The sequence below is a fragment of the Erythrolamprus reginae genome, chromosome 1, assembly GCF_031021105.1.
Source record: "Erythrolamprus reginae isolate rEryReg1 chromosome 1, rEryReg1.hap1, whole genome shotgun sequence".
Classification (NCBI taxonomy): Eukaryota; Metazoa; Chordata; class Lepidosauria; order Squamata; family Dipsadidae; genus Erythrolamprus; species Erythrolamprus reginae.
Genome location: NC_091950.1, coordinates 2,961,050 through 2,978,181, shown reverse-complemented (window position 1 = coordinate 2,978,181; position 17,132 = coordinate 2,961,050). Strand labels below are relative to the sequence as shown.

At 46.4% G+C, this 17,132-nt stretch overlaps 1 long non-coding RNA gene across 1 annotated transcript; it reads right to left on the bottom strand.

Moving 5' to 3' along the window:
- Nucleotides 1-1,635: 1,635 nt before the first annotated feature.
- On the bottom strand, nucleotides 1,636-10,464 carry LOC139156328 (uncharacterized). Its single transcript, XR_011557287.1, has 4 exons — nucleotides 10,261-10,464; nucleotides 7,584-7,748; nucleotides 4,786-4,883; nucleotides 1,636-1,941 (listed from the first exon to the last, which is right to left on the bottom strand). It is a non-coding gene; the product is annotated as an uncharacterized lncRNA (long non-coding RNA).
- Nucleotides 10,465-17,132: the final 6,668 nt, after the last annotated feature.

The window sequence follows — 17,132 nt, the reverse complement described above, 5'->3', positions numbered from 1 at the left end:
GGATAGATGCTTGTAAAGAAATGGTATAGGGCAGGGGTGTCAACACATGGAAAATACAGTGACCCCTCGATTTTCACGATCTCGATCTTCGCGAAACGCTACATCGCGATTTTTCAAAAAATAATAAATTAAAAATACCAAGTCACTTCTCTCTTTATCTTTCTTTCCTGTCATTCTCTGCTTCAATCATTTCCTCATTTCTCTTTTTTTCTCCCCTTTTTTCTATCATTTCTCTCTCTTCCTTCCACTCTTCTCTCTCTCTCACTGTCTTCCTTCCTTTCTCATCTTTCTTTCTCTCTCTCTTTCTCTATCTCTCCCCCTCTTGCTCTCGAGCGGCAAACGGCGGCCGGGCGGCCGGGCGAACAGGCGAGCGGCAAACGGCGGACAGGCGAGCGGCAAACGGCGGACAGGCGAGCGGCAAACGGCGGCCGGGCGGGGGGAACGGACAAGCGACGAACGAGCGGCGGGCGGGTGAAAGGACGAGCGGCGAACGTACAAATGAGCAGCGGGCGGGCGAAAGGACGAGCGGCGAACGTACGAACGAGCGGCGGGCAAAAGGACGAGCTATCTAATACTGTATTAGTCGCTCACCGGCTCCACCATCTGCGCATGCATGGCCATTGAAAAAAGGGTGCGCATGCGCAGATGGTGTTTTTACTTCCGCACCACTATATCGCGAAAAATCGAGTATCGCGAGGGGTCTTGGAACGTAACCCTCGCGATACTCGAGGGATCACTGTATATGGGGCCAGCCTGGGTGGCTTCAGCCGGTCTGCTCGGTGCCAAGAGGAAATGGGCTGGCAGTTTGGGTAGTGGAGTCAAGCTGGCCACGCCCACCCAATCAGCCACACCCCCATGGCCAACCACAGCCCTGACACAGCGCTCAGGGACTCCGGGGTGTAGGGCCTTCCCCCTGAGTAGACCTTGAAGCTCCCTTCCAATTCTTGAGTATGTTTTTTAGAACTCTGTATTTTTCGGAATATAGGACACACTATTTCCCCCTCCTAGAATGGGCAAAAACCTTTGGATATACCATAGACTTAGATGAATGGCAAAAGCTTTGGGAAATAAATTGTAAGTTGACAATGGCAATTGCATATAAGGAAAATTCATATAAAATGCTCCATAGGTGGCGTCTACCACCCGCAAGATTAGCCAAGATGTTTAAAAGTCTGTCCGCCAAATGTTGGAAACATAACCAGATACTGGGGATGTATCATCCTAGACGTGGGTGACACGTATAAAGCAAAGAAATATTGGACAAAACACATACATGGTTGGAGAAAATGTTAAAATGGGATTGGGCGTCATATAAATCAAATAAATCAAATAAAAACAACACAGATTATAAAACAGAAATAATCTTGCTAGGCATACTGAGAAGTATAACCAAGGGCATCTATACTTAATATTACATCCCTTCACAACAGCAAGAATTGGAAATGGAATGAGGAAAAGGCCACAATTGATGTAATTAATTTTTTTGTATATTGTGCAGAAATGGATAGATTGACATTATAAAAATAAAAGAAACAAAGTATTTTCTAACTTGACTTGTTTTATAAATGGTTGGAAAGTGGAGGTAGAAGAGTAGGAAGTGCATTACTGAATAAAAATAAACTGATCCAGACAATGCGCTGTTCATCAAGCACTTATGTAATGTGAACATATGTAAATAAACTTAAAACAATAATGCCAAAGCAACTGAAATAAACTGCAGACTCAAGTAAGAATTCTGGTTTGATTTGTCCTATTGCTTTCTTGGCCGCCCATGGTCTTCTCAAGGTCCTCTCCAACACCAAAGTTCAAAAGGGTCAATGCTGTGTCTGGCCTGCTTCTTCAAAATCCAACTTTGGGTTCCGGTTTGGGTCAGGAAAGCCAAGAAGTGCAGAGCCTGGACGATTCCGACCACTGGACGAGGCCCTTCAACTATGAATCGACCTGAGAGAGAAGAAAGAAGCAGGGAAATATTTGAATCTTGTTTACAAAATGTATTGGCCATGCACCTTACCAAAGGATAACTCTGGGGGGGAGGGGGGGAGGGAGGCTGGGATTCAGGCATGCACAAACACACACACACATGTTAATACCAGCAAACGTTACAGCCCAGTACATTTAACTTGAATCTGCATTCTAAAAAATTGGTACTGCTTTTAATTTTAAACTTCTGTCAGACGCCCCGAGGCTTCACTGGAGGAGGAGAAGCCAACTACAAAGGAGCAAATAGATGTGTTTGTCAACAGAAAGAATGTAAGGGGTCAGGGCAGGGACGGGCACACCAGGCGTTGCCCTAGGTCAGCTCCAGTGTGCACGCACGCACGCACTGGCCAGCTGATTTGGGGCCTTGGGGAAGGACGTTTTCGCCTTCCAGGAGCTTCAGGGAAGCTTCTGGAAACCTCTGGAGTGCAAAAAACAACAAAGTGGAAGTCTGTCTTTCTGAACTTCTGGTTTGCCTGTTTGCCCATTGCTCACTGTCCCAGGTGTTAGTGAGGCCTGTGTGCAGGGGGCAGGAGGGTGGGGGGAGTTGTGTGCATGCACGGGGGGGGGAGGGAGGGAATGTGTGTGGGCACACACCCTTTTGACACACAAACCAAAAAAGGCATCAGTTACGCATGATTCGGGTAATCCTGGTTTAATGATGGTCATTGGGATTGGCAACTCTTGTCGCTATGCGATGTGTGGCCACAATCTATAACACAAGACTGCAGCAACTCACAGCAGCACTTCCAGGTGACACCCACCACATGCTGCGATGCCAGGATTGCCCTTTGCGGCCTCCTGCCGGCTTCCCCTTTCCACTGTTCCATGAAAACAAGCAGCGAGGGGCCTAACTGGGGGCTGCAGGAATGTTGTGAGGGCTTCAACTCTGGGGACCGGTTCTTAAGCCTCCCTGGTTCAGGGCCAGTCTAGCTCCCATCCCTGAACAAGTGATCATCCAAGGAGGAGGAGCAACCTGTGCTACTGGGCAAGCGGTAAAGCCTGGGCAATTTTAGCTCAGCCACGTCTGCTGGGAACTTCAGGGGCCAAAGGTTGAAGCAGCTGAAGAGGGGGATTCTTTCTCTTGGGGAAAACAGGCTTGGTCAAAATGGGAACCGATGGGCCTAGACTAGGGCGCCAGTCCAAGCTCATCTTGGATCAATTTAAATTTTGATTTAAACCAAATCTACCCTGCTGAGCAACTAGGATGGGATGGAAATCTAAAGCTTTGTTGTAGAGTAACAAAGATGATGATGGGTCTAGAGATTATAGGAACAGTTGAGGGAACTACCTTCTTCGTGGTGGCTGCCTAACCTCTAGAACAGTGATGGCGAACCTACGGGTGCCACAGGCGGCACATGCAGCCATATCTGCTGGCACGCAAGACATTGCCCTAGCTCAGCTCCAACGTGCATGTCTGTGCCGGCCAGCGGAGTTTTGGCTCTCGCAGAGGCTCTGGAAGGGCATTGTTAGGTTTCCAGGGAGCCTCCATGTGGGGTGGTGGGGGGGGGGGGGCGTTTTCATCCTCCAACGAAGCCTTTGCAGTCTGGGGAGGGGGAAAGAATCGGGCCTACTGGGCCCACCAGAAACAGCCCACTTCCGGCTTCCAGAGGGCCTCCGGAGGGTCACCCTCCCCAGGCACGGAGGTATGGGCGTGGGCACTCGTGCATGTGCAATAACACGCATACACGCTCTTTCAGCACCCAAGGGGGAAAAGGTCCACCATCTCTGCTCTAGAACATCCTCCCCTCGGAAATTACTCTGAAACTCATTTGGAAGGCCCTGGAGGCATCATTCTGCCAGTGGGCCTGGCGACTCCACAGTAGGACGGAACCCATTAAATGGGTGGTATTTATTTATTTATTTATTTGGATTTGTATGCCTCCCCTCTCGGAGGACTCGGGGCGGCTCACAGCATAGACGAGAAACAATATGAAGCAATCCAATTAATAATACATTAAAAAACCTTCCATTAACCATTCATTTGGCAATCATACTAAAAAGCATTAATTGGTCAGGGTGAAGATCTAGAAACCCCAGGCCTGGCAGTAAAGATGGGGTTTTAAGCTGTTTCGGAAGGCAAGGGGGGGGGCAGTGCAAATCTCCAGGGGGAGCTGATTCCAGAGGGCCGGGGCCCCACCAGAGAAGGCTCTTCCTCTAGGCCCCACCAGCCGGCATTCTTTGGTTGATGGGACCCTGGGATTCGTGCGGCAGAAGGTGGTCTCGGAGGTAGTCTGGCCCGATGCCATGCAAGGCTTGATAGGTCATAACCAACACTTTGAATTGTGTCCGGAAACAGATCAGCAGCCAATGCAAGCCCCGGAGTGATGGAGAGATGTGGGCATGCCTTGGAAGGCCCAATACTGCTCACGCGGCTGCATTTTGAATGATCTGAAATTCCGAACCCTCTTCAAAGGTAGCCCCAGGTATGAGTGTGGGTTGTCTCTGGAATGAAGGGGGGGATTTTTATTTTTTCTTCTTTTATATTGTGTTTAATTCCCTGAAAGATGTCCTGGGGAAGTAGGCAGCAATATACATTTTCTAAATAAATAAAACTAGCCATGTCTAGCCCATTGAGTCCTCAAAATTTTCAAATAGGGGGCCAATTCAAGGTTCCTCAGACCATTGGGGAGATGTGAATTATAGTTTAGAAAAACAAATGAACAAATTCAATTCAATTGTATGCTGCCCTTCTCCGGCTCCTATGCATACTGCACATATCTTATTTGTAATACAAAAACATGAAATAATACAATATTTAAATACAATATTTAAACTGAAGAACAATTTTAACCAACAGAAACTTACTGGCTTTTGGCTGATGAGAAAGTCAATGTCCAATTCCATATTTGTCACGGCCAATCGTAACCAGTGATGCAAGTGTTCATCGGTTAGTCTGGACCTGGCTGGAGATTGCAGAGAATAAATTCAGACATAGGTGCTGCCAAAGAGTGCATGGTTCCTGAGATTGAGATATATCTCAGATGGGAGAGATGCAGGGAAATCAGTAAGGCTGCACATCCATCTCTTTGTTATTTATTTCATTTTATTTCATTGGATTTCTAGGCTGTCCTTCTCCTGTGGACTCAGGGTGGCTTACCCAACAGAATCAATACAGTAGAAAATCTAAGAAACCCAATACGGTGATCCCCCGCGTTTCGCGATCCCGATCATTGCGAAAGGCTATATCGCGATTTTTCAACCCGGAAGTCAAAACACCATCTGCGCATGCGCGCCCTTTTTTCTATGGCCACGCATGCGTAGATGGCGCCGGGCAGATCAGCCGCTGGGCGGCTTCCCTGGGTCTTCCCCCTCTTGCTGGCGGGAGGGCGAGCGGCGGGCATCAGCGAGGAGTTTCCCCACCACCCACGCAAACTCCTCGCTGCTGCCGCGCCCGCCGCTTGTCTTGTCCGCCCGCCGCTTGTCCGCCGCCTGCCTGCCCGCGCACCCGCCGCTCGCCCGCCCACGCCGTTCGCTCGCGCCGCTTCCCAGCTGAGTCCTGAAGCCAGAAGGCAAAGGCGAACTTCCGCGTTTGGCTTCGGGATTCAGCTGGGAAGCGGCGCTGGGGTTTCCCCACCGCCCACGCAAACTCCTCGCTGCCGCTCGCCCGCCCTTCGCCCGCCTACGCCGTTCGCTCGCGCCGCTTCCCAGCTGAGTCCTGAAGCGAACTTCCGCGTTTGGCTTCAGGACTCAGCTGGGAAGCGGCGCGAACGAACGCCGTGGGCGGGCGGGGGGCGCGCGGGCAGGCAGGCAGCGGACAAGACAAGCGGTGGGCTCAGCAGCAGCGAGGAGTTTGCGTGGGCGGCGGGGAAACCCCAATCTTCAGCTCCTCGCTGCTGCGGCGGAAGTAAAAACACCACCTGCGCATGCGCAGATGGTGTTTTTACTTCCGCACCGCTACTTCGCGAAAAACCGATCATTGGGAGGGGTCCTGGAACGGAATCCTCGCGATAATCGGGGGACCACTGTATAATAAAACCCAACAATAAAAACAAGTCTAAACCCCCATTTAATTAAAAAACATTTTGTTACATCGTCAGTCACAGCTAAAGCGCCCGGATTGGTTACTCCAGGAGGCAGGGAGATTTCCTACAACCCGATTGGTTGGGGCTGTTGACAGTGTATATAAAAGGAGCTAGCTGGGCGTTCTATATATATGGTTTTACTTGCTTGCCGTTTGTGTATTGCTATTACTAAATGCTAATAAACCAAGTTTGTTTTATAATTCACACCTACATAACACATTTGACTAACATTCGCTAATGCGTGCGACCTTTCATACAACCCACCATGCTAGGAACACTCTCAGTTGTCATACTGGTTAGTTTAGCCCAGTCCAGCTGCAAATCATTCGTACTGGCAAACTTTTCAAAGATACCCTCTCCTGTAGTTGTTGTTCCTTTAGTACTTTTCAGTGTGAAGCTCCTCTATGACTTCAAGATAATCATTTGTCCCATGAATGAAAATTAGAAGTGATGCAGTCACGAACATCATTGCTTTTCTCGAGTGCCAGCGAAAAATAGCAAAGTTTTTTTAGGAGTTTTGCAAATGCTGATGCGAATTGTCCCCCGTTTCTTCAATCCTTCCTGTAATTGTAGGTCCTGAATCACTGTACTAAATAAATCAGCCTTCTCTGGACACCTCTCTTTGGCAACAGAGAAAAGGCATTTTTAACAAATTCTCCCTCTACATATGGTCTGCCAGTAGGTGCTATTAGCTTGGCAACTTGAAAATTTGCTGCTTCCCCTTCACAAAAGCATCTTGCTGCGTTGTCAATCCATTTTTCAGTTTTAGTATTTTGTCTTTTCTCGCTTATCCAACCAAATCATATTTGCCTTTATGTTGTGTTTCGTAGGTGTTGACACAAATTGTATTCCCTGAACGCAGCCACCAAATCCTGGCATATTAGACAAACAATTATTTTCTTATACTGCATGAAAAAGTAATCATAAGTCCACTATTCTTTGAAAAATTGCTCAATTTGTCTTTTCCTAGACATAATGGTTTCCCAGGGATTCAAAATTGCTATTAGTAATATACCAATAAATGCAGCACTACAAAAAACAGGGATCACTATTGCACAGAAGACATGACAGGCTGAGAGAAGCTGTCAGTGAATGCACAGATCTGCACACCCAGCGACTGTCTCTGGTTGGGACTGGAGGATCCCACTGCCCCCACCCTCCTCGCCTTTTGTAATTGTTTCAAGACCTCTCTGTGCCGCCAGGCTTTAGCCCCCTGGCCAATGAGTGTAGCATGTCTTGCTGTGGGAATGGGAATGAAAGACTTTAAATGTTATTCAGAGTTTTTAAAGTTTTCAGCTATATTAATGGGATTTTTTTAAATATGTACAGTATATTGTTTATTGTTTTGATATGTTGTGAGCTCCCCAGAGTCCTTGGAGAGGGGCGACATACAAATCCAATAAATAAATACAGGAGCTGTCACAGAAACCAGGGGACTGACCTGATAGGAGCTGGGAATTTTGGCTGATCGGCCCCAGAGTGGCTTTGGATTGCGAGACAGGAGGTGCATCAATAAAATCAACAAATCAATTTAAAAAATCACCCTGGTGGCAAAAGGTCACATCCAATTACCAAACTCACCTCTTCCACATAACCGTGGCCCATTGCCCGCATATCATGCAGGTCTCCAAAACCCTCTAGAATTGCCAAGTGGAAGGTCTTTGGCTCCAGATGCCCCCACTGCTCGCATCTCTTTGACCTCTTCTGATGATGTTAGGGTGCTCCTCACCTGAACTTTGGTGGATCCTAAAAAGGAAAAGCATACCCCACACATCTTTCAGTCAGTCAGGCAATCATGTGATGTCCAAACTCCCAAGGGAAGAATCCTTGGCACTGGCAGGGCAACAGAGCAAATCCCACATCCTTCCAACCTTAATGATCTTCCCTAGTTGAGCCATTAAATGTCTGCAAGGAAACCACCAACCTAAGAGAACACCAAGGAGCCCACAGTTCTCCTCCTCTCTCCTTTTCCTCCTCCCACATTCTAGCACTGGTAATGTTCCCTGGTTGGGTCAGGAAACAACTGCAAGAAAACCAACAAGTTCAGAGTACCAAAAACCTCAGAGTTGTTATTGTCCTCAGGGTGACTGTGGTGCTCCTCGACAAAATGTCCACATTGTGTCCGAATGTCCATCAAGAGCTTGCACCGGCCCTGTGTCTGATTTTCTTCAGCGTGGACTTGAATGGCTGGGCGGACTGGACATTAATATTTGAACCACTGTACACCTACATATTTGCCACATGCTAAATACATTATTTATTTATTTATTGTTAGAGTTGGAAGGGACCATGAAGGCCATCAAGTCCAACCCCCTGCCTAAGCAGGAACCCTACAGCATCCCAGCCAAATGGCAGTCCAATTTCCTCTTAAAAATGTCCAGAGTATTGGAGTTCACAACGTCCGCTGGTATGTTGTTCCACTGGTTGATCGTTCTGACCGTCAGGAAGTTCTTCCTTATTTCCAGGTTGAATCTCTCCTTGGTCAGCTTCCAGCCATTGTTCCTCATCCGGCCCTCCGGTGCCCTGGAGAATAAAGTGATCCCCTCCTCTCGGTGGCAACCCCTCGTATACCTGTAGACTGCTATCATGTCCCCTCTGCCCCTCCTTTTCTCTAGGCTATCCATGCCTAGTTCCCTAAGTCTCTCTTCGTAAGTCTTGGTTTCTAGACCCCTGGTCATTTTGGTTGCTCTTTTTTGCACCTTCTCCAGAGTTTCAATGTCTCTTTTGAAGTGTGGTGACCAGAACTGAACACAGTACTCCAGGTGTGGTCTGACCAGGGGGTAGTAGAGTGGTATTAAGACTTCCCTGGTATTGGAGTGTATTCCCCTGTTGATGCAGCTTAGGATTATATTGGCTTTTTTGGCTGCTGCTGCACATTGTTGGCTCATGTTTAGTTGATTATCCACCAAGACTCCGAGATCTCTTTCGCCGTCGCTACTGCTGAGAGGGGTTTCTCCCAGGCTGTATGTGTGTCCAGGGTTTTTTTTTTACCAAGGTGAAGGACTTTGCTCTTGTCACATTAAGATACATTAATGTATCTTAAATAGAAAACTATCTTTAGATAGATTTTCCCTCCATAAAGCACTTTATTAAAGTGAACTTTGATTTTAAAAAATCAGATTTAAAGTTAAAAAAACTGATTTTTCTTTTTTTAAAACATGGATTTTTATCCACCCTGGCTAATCCCATCACCCTGAGGCTGAAGGTCTTCTTGTAACTAGATGGGCTAGCCCAGTCCAACTTTCTTGCTCAGCCACAGAAATTTTGGGCTCAATTGCAGTCATAATAAAAGGACTACCTGTATTTATGCATTGTGGTTTTATACATGCATATATATTTCTGATTTTATTTTCTTTTTATTGATAGATTGATTAACCTCTGGGACTTCCAGAGACAGATTATTAAATTTGATTAAAATTCAATTTAAAATGAAGTTGGGATAAAATACGATTTAAAATGAGATCAGAATAAAATGCAATCATTTGAGATACAGATAAAATATGATAAAATTATATTTCAGTGTCACACACACACACAATCTACCACAATCAGTCCCACATATGCAAATATGTATTTTATTTTTTCATGTTGCTGTCCAGAGTCCCCTTGCAGTAAAGAAATGTAATAAATAGGTAAATAAAAATAATAACAAATATTTACTTGGGGGGCTGCTTTTGAAGAGTATAAAAGTTTCTCCTTTAGGGAAATATAATATCCTGCCTTTAAAAAAAAGTAAATAAAATGTAAATATATTTTTAAAAATAATTCTTGAAGTAGTCTGCGGAGAGGGGCGGCATTCTTCTAGGAGAGGAGTGGGTGCTAACTTTCTGGTTATCCACTGCCAGCTCCCTTCATCCCTCCAGTCTCTTTAGCATCCCCACCATCCTGGCCAACCTGGCAGGGCTGTTGTGAGGGAGGCCCAGAGCAGCCTACAAAGGCTCTGAGGTGGTTTCTTCCAGCCCTGGCCAACCTGGTCGGGCTGTTGTAGTAAGCAAAGCCTCTCGAATGACCTCGCCACCCCAAAAACCTCCAAGAATTCCTCCATCAGGACTCCTTCCTTACCCTCTCCCCACCATGAGGCCTGGGGGGTGGGGGACTCCAAGCACCATTATCCCCGGCTGGAGGATGACGGGAGTCATAGCCCATCCTCTATGTATTTTTTTCTCTCTCTCAAACGCAAAAGCCTCCTTATCTCGCAGAGCGGGATGGAGGGGGAGCCGGCCCTACCACCGCCATTACAAAAAAAAAAGCGGCCTACCTGGCAGGGCTGTTGTACAAGACGGCCGAGAGGGCCCAAGCAGGGAGGACCGCCTCCACACCCGCTCTCTTTACAGCGGCTTTTCCCCCCCGTCTAAAAACCCGCGCTGCGGCTCAACGACGGCCGCCTCTTGCAACTCGCAGCCGTTACCGGCAGCCATTTTGGATTTACTTCACAGACAGAAAGAGGGAGAACACGAGGCGAGGGGGGGTGGGGGGGAAGAGGAAAGTCGGAAGCGCGCGGAGTATGTCGGGATGACGTAATGCGCCGGCCGGCCTGCCGACAGATTCAGACACTTCCCCAGCAACAGGCCCCGCCTATACCCGCCTCACCGCTCCTCTCCATAGACTCGCAAAAAGGTTTAGAGGCGCCAGCAGGGAGATCACTTCCGAGTTCTGCATTGTTTCAGTTGCCCTCTTTTTTTTAAAAGGCAGCCATTTTAAGATGCCTGCTCTTCAACCACAGAATCCCCAGGCAGCTTTAACATGCTGCAAAAAAAGAAGAAGAAACTTTGATTCCTGTTAGCTTTGACTTGTGGCACCAAGAGGTTTTCTTGCTGGCATATAACAACAACAACAACAGAGTTGGAAGGGACCTTTGAGGTCTTCTAGTCCAGTATTTCCCAACCTTGGCAACTTGAAGATATCTGGACTTCAACTCCCAGAATTCCGCAGCCAGCAAATGGGAATTCTGGGAGTTGAAGTCCAAATATCTTCAAGTTGCCAAGGTTGGGAAACACTGTTCTAGCCCAACCCCCTGCTTAGGAAACCCTACACTACTTCAGACAGATGGTTATCCAACATCTGCTTAAAAACTTCCAGTGTTGCTGCATTCACAACTTCTGGAGGCAACTTCTGTTCCACCGATCAACCGTTCTCACTGCCAGGAAATTTTTCCTTAGTTCTAAGTTGCTTCTCTCCTTGTTTAGTTTCCACCCATTGCTTCTTGTTCTACCCTCAGGTGCTTTGGAGAATAGGCTGACTCCTTCTTCTTTGGCATAAGATTTTTTTATTTTTCTCCACCATGAAATAAAATAATATATAGTTATAAACACAACAACAATGCTTAAAATCAATCATATACAAACTTTTCTCATTACTCATTTACAACAGCACGAAGCTTGAAACTTCAGCCTGATGATGGTGAATGTGATTTCACCGAAACGTCGCATAGACATGCAAAATATTACACAGGGCAAAACCCGAACTCAGAACAATCTACATATATGTGTGTGTGTGTGTGTGTGTGTGTGTGTGTGTGTGTGTGTATATCTTTAGTAAAAGAAACTATTCATAATATGTCACCTACATCGTAAAATAAAGTTCTTTGTGGCAGCCGCTGAGATATTGGAACCTAAGAACCTAAGAAGAGCCCTGCTGAATCAGGCCAAAGCCCATAGAGTCCAGCATTCTGTGTCCCACAGTAGCCCAACAATTGTCCATGGGGATCTTGAGCAGAAAGAGAAGGCAAGACCCTCCCTTTCCCTTGACCCCCAACAAATGGGACCCAAGGGAACCCTGCCTGCCTCAACCAACATAGAGGCAGCACTAATACACTTGGCATCCATGAATCTATCTAATCAAATCTCCCCTGGTCTTTTTTTTCATGCCCAGTTCCTGCAACCGTTCTTCATAGGTTTTAGTCTCCAGTACCCTGATCATCTTTGTAGCTCTTCTCTGCACTCTTTCTAGAGTCTCAACATACTTTTGGCATCCTGGTGACAAAACTGAATGCAGTATTCAAAGTCTGGCCTTATCAACGCCTTATAAGGCCAGAATATCTCCGGGACTGCCTTCTGCCGCACGAATCCCAGCGACCAGTTAGGTCCCACAGAGTTGGCTTTCTCCGGGTCCCGTCGACTAAACTATGTTGTCTGGCGGGACCCAGGGGAAAAGCCTTCTCTGTGGCAGCCCCGACCCTCTGGAACCAGCTCCTCCCGGAGATTAGAATTGCCCCCACCCTCCTTGCCTTTCGCAAACTCCTCAAAACCCACCTCTGCCGTCAGGCATGGGGGAATTGAGATATCTCCCCCAGGCCTATATAGTTTATGCATGGTATGTTTGTGCATATGTTTTGCTTTTTAAATCAGGTTTTTTTTAGAGTTTTTAAATATTAGATTTGTTATACATTTTTTTAAATCATTGCTGTAAAGCCGCACCGAGTCTATGGAGAGGGGCGGCATACAAATCTAAATAATAATAATAATAATAATAATAATAATAATAATAATAATAATAATGATGATGATGATAACTTGTGCCAGAACTACTGTTGTGTTTGTTTAAAAATATTCGCAGAAAATCTGCGATTGGTTAAGACGCGGCTATTCAGAAAATAGCCGCGAAAGTTAAATGTGTGTCAGTTGGTAAAAGCCCGCGTTAAAAAGAGTATAAAAGGGCAACGGGTTAGCCGTTGCCCTCATTCCGGCAATTCTACCGTTCCAGTGTTTGTATTCTCTCTTGCCATGAATAAACAAGTTTGATTTAAGACTACCGGAGTCCAGACTTTTCAGTGGCGACGAAGAGGTCGAACTCCCGCTAACGCAGCCATGAACTCGGCCATGGCTCCACCGCCGCCCGTATTCAACTCCGAGACGGAAGCTTGGACCTCGTATATGTCCAAATTTACATTTTTCTTGAAAGCGAGCAATCTACATGACGCCGATGACGAGAGGAAGAAAGCTATATTCCTCGCTTATTGCGGCACAGAAGTCTACAGCCTAGCCTCTACACTCGTTGACCCAGACACCCTGGAAACCGTCGCATGGTCAACTCTACAAGCAAAACTTGCCGCCCATTATCAGCCGACGACTCCTGTCCGCGTATACCGCCATCAATTCGCTCAGATGAGGCAAGCGGACGGAGAATCCACCAACGATTTTATAACTCGCCTACGCGCACTCCTCCCGAAGTGCAAATACAAGGATCCAGAGGAACAGCTCATGGACCGCCTTATTTTCGGTCTAACCAATATCACGCTCCAGAAGAAATACTTAGTTGATGAGGATGCCTCTCTCCAAGACATTCTTAAGGCAGCAAAAGCCTCCGAGGTATCTGAAACATCTGTTGCCGAAATTAAACGCGCAACCTCAACCGTTCATCACATTCCTGATGAATCACCTTGGCACGCCTGCCCTTCTGATGAAAAACACTCAGAATCCGCTACTCCAGACGACACCTGTCTCCAAATCCGAAGAGCCTCCGACCACGACGCCAAAGAAGCCTCCCGTGCAGACAGATGTGCCGGCTGCAACGGAAACCACCCTCGTTTTCGCTGCCATTTCAAGGACGCCTACTGCCGCCGTTGCCAGCGCCGCGGCCACATCGCCGAAGTCTGCCGCGCCGCCAACCCAACTCCAGCAACTCAACAAAACCAACGACCCTATTTTTCACCGAGGAATCGACGACCACCGTTTTCGCGCAACGTTTCCCGCCCGGCTGACAACTCGCCCTCTTCTAACCAACGAGGTAACTCCCCTTCTTCCGTAAACTGCAATTCTCCCGCTGCGGAAAACAAGCTATTTGTTTCCCTTTTCCTCAACGGCCACCCCTGCCAAATGGAATTAGACACCGGGTCCAGACATTCCATAATGCCTTGGGAAAAACTTAAATTATATTTACCTCGTGTAAAACAAACTGACTTGCAACCGTGGGAACCGGGTTTGAGTGATTTTCAGGGCCATTCAATTCCAGTGTTAGGATGCTTAAATGTTCCTATTGCGTTTAAAAAATTTCAAGGGTTTTTACCTCTATTAGTGGTTGACGGTCCTAAACACTCATTACTGGGACTTCGATGGTTACAACCTTTAGGTATTGAAATTTCAGGGGTTAACAATGTATGTGACTCTTTTGACCCAAATGATTTATTGAAAGAATTTCCCGAAGTTTTCTCTAGCGCTCTGGGTAAATATACAGGCAGCCCCATTTCGTTTAATTTGGACCCAAATATTTCGCCCATCCGATTAAAGCCCCGCAGAATCCCCATTCCACTTTTGCCTAAAGTGGATGAACAATCGTAACTCATAGAGGTGCCTTTAAATGCACCCGGCTCCAGTTTGGAGTCTCTACCGCCCCAGGTATCTTTCAGGGTTTGATGGAACGCATTTTAAATAATATTCCTGGGGTCGTTCCATATTTCGACGACGTATTAATATCTGCCACATCCAAATCTGAGTTATGGGACAGAATCAGGCGCGTTTTAACCAAATTTAAAGAAACAGGACTCCATTTGAAAGCAGACAAATGTTCTTGGGCTGTGCCCAAAGTTGAATTCTTGGGGTTTACAATAGATCGTTTTGGGATTCACCCTACAAATGACAAAGTTGATGCCATAAGAAATGCCCCCACCCCTTCAGATAAGACAGACTTACAAGCATTCCTAGGACTCCTTAACTTTTATTCCGTCTTTCTTAAACAGAAAGCGACGGTGGCAGAACCACTTCATAACCTCCTAAAGAAAGACTCTGCCTGGACGTGGGGACCAAAAGAACAAGCCGCTTTCCAAGCAGTAAAAAATTTACTTTCCTCCAATAGTGTCCTAGTGCAATATAATGTAGCTATGCCCTTATCCCTAACCTGCGACGCTTCACCGTTCGGCATAGGAGCCGTCCTCAGCCATAACTTTCCGGACGGCACAGAAGCCCCAATAGCCTATTATTCTAAAACTCTTTCGGCAGCTGAAAGGAATTACTCCCAGCTCGACAAGGAGGCGTTAGCCCTTGTCGCTGGAGTTAAACGTTTTCATTATTACCTTTGTGGTCGGCCCTTTACGTTAATCACCGACCATAAACCGCTTTTAGGCATTTTGGCGGGAAACAAACAAACTCCCGCCTTTCTTTCTCCTCGCATGACTCGCTGGACTATTTTTCTAGCCGCTTACAATTATACATTAATCCACAGGGGGGGGAAAGACATAGGAAATGCTGATGCATTAAGCAGGTGCCCCCAAACAGAATTAGTCAATGATCCAGCCCCTGCCTCAAGCGTTTTATTAATTGAATCTAGTAAACAAACGTTATTAACAGCAACAGAAATAGCCAATCAGACACAAGCAGACCCAATTTTGAAATATATTAAACAATGGATACTAAAGGGATGGCCAATTGAACAACAACCGAACCAATTTCAACCCTTTAAGAATAGACAGTTTGAATTAAATGTGTTAAAAGATTGTATATTGTGGGGAGACAGGGTTGTTATTCCAAAAGCCTTACAGAAGCAAGCATTGCAGTTATTGCATATAGGTCACCCAGGAATAGTCAAAATGAAAACTATTGCCAGAAGTCATTTATGGTGGCCAGGGTTGGACAAGGACATAGAGTCATGGGTGGGTGGTTGTATACCCTGCCAGAGAACAAGACCCAACCCACCAAAAGTTACACCATCAGAGTGGCCAACACCAAGAGGGCCCTGGTCTAGAATACATATTGACTTTGCAGGACCAATCAGGGGCCAATCCTTTTTACTGGTTGTGGATGCATACTCCAAGTGGCTGGAAATTGAACTCATGGCATCCACAACTACTAGTGCAACTATAAAGGCATTAAGGAAAATGTTTGCCACACATGGTATTCCAGACATTTTGGTATCTGACAACGGGCCTCAGTTAACAGCCCGTCAAATGGAACTATTTCTTGCAGACCAGGGCATAAAACATGTGCTCACTCCACCTCATTTTGCCCAAGCTAATGGGCAAGCAGAACGAATGGTTAGAACCACAAAGGAAGCATTAAACAAAGCACCACTAGGAGATTGGCAACAACAAATTGATGAATTTTTAACCATTCAGCATATTACGCCGTCAGCGTCAACAAACAAAAGCCCGGCAGAACTTTTAATGGGCAGAAACCTTCGTTCTAAATTAGACAGAATTCACCCACATTACCAGAATGACCAAAAAGAAATAAAAATGCAAAGTGAAAGACAGTTTAACATCGGGGATTTAATTTATGCCAAAGACTATGATTCAAACGATAAATGGAAAGATGGCACAGTATTGGATAAAACAGGTTTAAAAACATACGTTGTAATATTAACAGATGGGCGCAGTTGGCATCGGCATGTCGACCAACTACGCAAAAGAATGAAGACTAACCCAGACATTTTACCTACTGTAGACAAACCAATAGAGGACTTACCAGAACCACCTCGAGACTCCAGCGATGGCTGCCTGTTGCCCCTGGCGGCCGGCGAAGATCAAAATGCATCATCGCAACCAGGCCCGTCAGAGACTAGCCTTAGCGGAGCAACGGAGCCAGCCGTCCAGGCAAGCAGCTCCCAGCAAAATGAACTGCGCAGGTCCCAGAGATCTGTGAAACCACCAATCCGCTTGCAGGACTATGTGACGTGGATTAACACGTAATCATGGTCTCAGCCGAAGAGGGAGGGGTGTTGTGTTTGTTTAAAAATATTCGCAGAAAATCTGCGATTGGTTAAGACGCGGCTATTCAGAAAATAGCCGCGAAAGTTAAATGTGTGTCAGTTGGTAAAAGCCCGCGTTAAAAAGAGTATAAAAGGGCAACGGGTTAGCCGTTGCCCTCATTCCGGCAATTCTACCGTTCCAGTGTTTGTATTCTCTCTTGCCATGAATAAACAAGTTTGATTTAAGACTACCGGAGTCCAGACTTTTCAACTACCATTTACCAGTGGCAAAGAACTGGTGGGATCATAAGCCCGAAAAAGTGGTTGAAAATGAGCAAGCAAAACTACTGTGGGACTTCCGACTTCCGATTGACCGAATTCTGAAGTATAACACACCAGACATTGTGATCGTGGAGAAAAAGAAAGTTTGGATCATCGACATCGCAATCCCAGGAGACAGCAGAATTGAGGAGAAGCAGTTAGAGAAATTAGTGAAATACGAAGATCTAAAAA